The 2,500-nt window shown below is 62.7% G+C and overlaps 1 protein-coding gene across 1 annotated transcript in view; it reads left to right on the top strand.

Annotated features, from left to right (window-relative positions):
- The window catches only part of LOC122250511 (vitelline membrane outer layer protein 1), a 15,281-nt gene that overhangs the window by 2,786 nt on the left and 9,995 nt on the right, over nucleotides 1–2,500 (top strand). The window lies entirely within an intron of this gene.

The raw sequence follows: 2,500 nt of genomic DNA, 5'->3' as shown, positions 1-2,500 counted from the left end.
TACTTTCCCTCTGACCCCTCCCTTTGCCTCCCCTCACCCCCCTACTTTCCCTCTGACCCCTCCCTTTGCCTCCCCTCCCCCCCCCTACTTTCCCTCTGACCCCTCCCTTTGCCTCCCATCACCCCCCTACTTTCCCTCTGACCCCTCCCTTTGCCTCCCTTCTCCCCCTACGTTCCCTCTGCCCCCTCCCTTTGCCTCCCCTCCCCCCCCCTACTTTCCCCTCTCCTCCCTTTGCCTCCCCTCACCCCCCTACTTTCCCTCTGACCCCTCCCTTTGCCTCCCATCACCCCCCTACTTTCCCTCTGACCCCTCCCTTTGCCTCCCCTCATCCCCTATTTTCCCTCTGACCCCTCCCTTTGCCTCCCCTCACCCCCTATTTTCCCTCTGACCCCTCCCTTTGCCTCCCCTCACCCCCTACTTTCCCTCTGACCCCTCCCTTTGCCTCCCCTCACCCCCTACTTTCCCTCTGACCCTCCCTTTGCCTCCCCTCACCCCCTACTTCCCTCTACTCCCTTGCCTCCCTCACCCCCCTAATTTCCCTCTACCCCTCCCTTTGCCTCCCCTCACCCCTCTTTCCCTCTGACCCCTCCCTTTGCCTCCCCTACCCCCCCTACTTTCCCTCTGACCACTCCCTTTGCCTCCCCTCACCCCCCTAATTTCCCTCTGACCCCTCCCTTTGCCTCCCCTCACCCCCCTCCTTTCCCTTACTCCTTTGCCTCCCCTCACCCCCTACTTTCCCTCTGACCCCTCCCTTTGCCCCCCCTCGCCCCCTTCCTTCCCCTCTGACCCCTCCCTTTGCCTCCCCCCCCCCCCCTACTTTCCCTCTGACCCCTCCCTTTGCCTCCCCTCACCCCCCTACTTTCCCCTCTACTCCCTTTGCCTCCCCTCACCCCCCTACTTTCCCCTCTACTCCCTTTGCCTCCCCTCACCCCCCTACTTTCCCCTCTGACCCCTCCCTTTGCCTCCCCTCACCCCCTACTTTCCCTCTGACCCCCCCCTTTGCCCCCCCTCACCCCCCTACTTTCCCCTCTACTCCCTTTGCCTCCCCTCACCCCCCTACTTTCCCTCTGACCCCTCCCTTTGCCTCCCCTCACCCCCTACTTTCCCTCTGACCCCTCCCTTTGCCTCCCCTCACCCCCCTACTTTCCCCTCTACTCCCTTTGCCTCCCCTCACCCCCCTAATTTCCCTCTGACCCCTCCCTTTGCCTCCCCTCACCCCCTACTTTCCCTCTGACCCCTCCTTTTGCCTCCCCTCACCCCCTACTTTCCGCTTTGACCCTCCCTTTTGCCTCCCCTCACCCCCCTTATCTCCCCTCTCCTCCCTTTGCCTCCCCTCACCCCCCTACTTTCCCCTCTCCTCCCTTTGCCTCCCCTCACCCCCTACTTTCCCTCTGACCCCTCTTTTTGCCTCCCCTAACCCCCCTACTTTCCCTCTGACCCCTCCCTTTGCCTCCCCTCACCCCCTACTTTCCCCTCTACTCCCTTTGCCTCCCCTCACCCCCCTAATTTCCCTCTGACCCCTCCCTTTGACTCCCCTCACCCCCTACTTTCCCTCTGACCCCTCCCTTTGCCTCCCCTCACCCCCCTACTTTCCCCTCTACTCCCTTTGCCTCCCCTCACCCCCCTACTTTCCCTCTGACCCCTCCCTTTGCCTCCCCTCACCCCCTACTTTCCCTCTGACCCCTCCCTTTGCCTCCCCTCACCCCCTACTTTCCCTCTGACCCCTCCTTTTGACTCCCCCCACCCGCTACTTTCCCTTTGACCCTCCCTTTGCCCCCCTCACCCCCTACTTTCCCCTCTAACTCCCTTTGCCTCCCCTCACCCCCTAATTTCCCCTCTACTCCCTTTGCCTCCCCTCCCCCCCTACTTTCCCTCTGACCCCTCCCTTTGCCTCCCCTCCCCCCCCTACTTTCCCTCTGACCCCTCCCTTTGCCTCCCCTCACCCCCTACTTTCCCTCTGACCCCTCCCTTTGCCTCCCCTCACCCCCCTACTTTCCCTCTGACCCCTCCCTTTGCCTCCCCTCACCCCCTACTTTCCCTCTGACCCCTCCCTTTGCCTCCCCTCACCCCCCTACTTTCCCCTCTACTCCCTTTGCCTCCCCTCACCCCCTACTTTCCCTCTGACCCCTCCCTTTGCCTCCCCTCACCCCCTACTTTCCCTCTGACCCCTTCCTTTGCCCCCCCTCACCCCCTATTTTCCCTCTGAACCCTCCCTTTGCCTCCCCTCACCCAACTACTTTCCCTCTGACCCCTCCCTTTGCCTCCCTTCACCCCCCTACTTTCCCCTCTACTCCCTTTGCCTCCCCTCACCCCCCTACTTTCCCCTCTACTCCCTTTGCCTCCCCTCACCTCCTACTTTCCCTCTGACCCCTCCCTTTGCCTCCCCTCACCTCCTACTTTCCCTCTGACCCCTCCCTTTGCCTCCCCTCACCCCCCTACTTTCCCTCTGACCCCTCCCTTTGCCTCCCCTCACCCCCCTACTTTCCCTCTGACCCCTCCC

The sequence above is a fragment of the Penaeus japonicus genome, unplaced genomic scaffold (assembly GCF_977035675.1).
Source record: "Penaeus japonicus unplaced genomic scaffold, GWHDUDI00000001_assembly GWHDUDI00000012, whole genome shotgun sequence".
Taxonomy (NCBI): Eukaryota; Metazoa; Arthropoda; class Malacostraca; order Decapoda; family Penaeidae; genus Penaeus; species Penaeus japonicus.
This window is presented reverse-complemented; position numbering and strand designations above follow the sequence as displayed.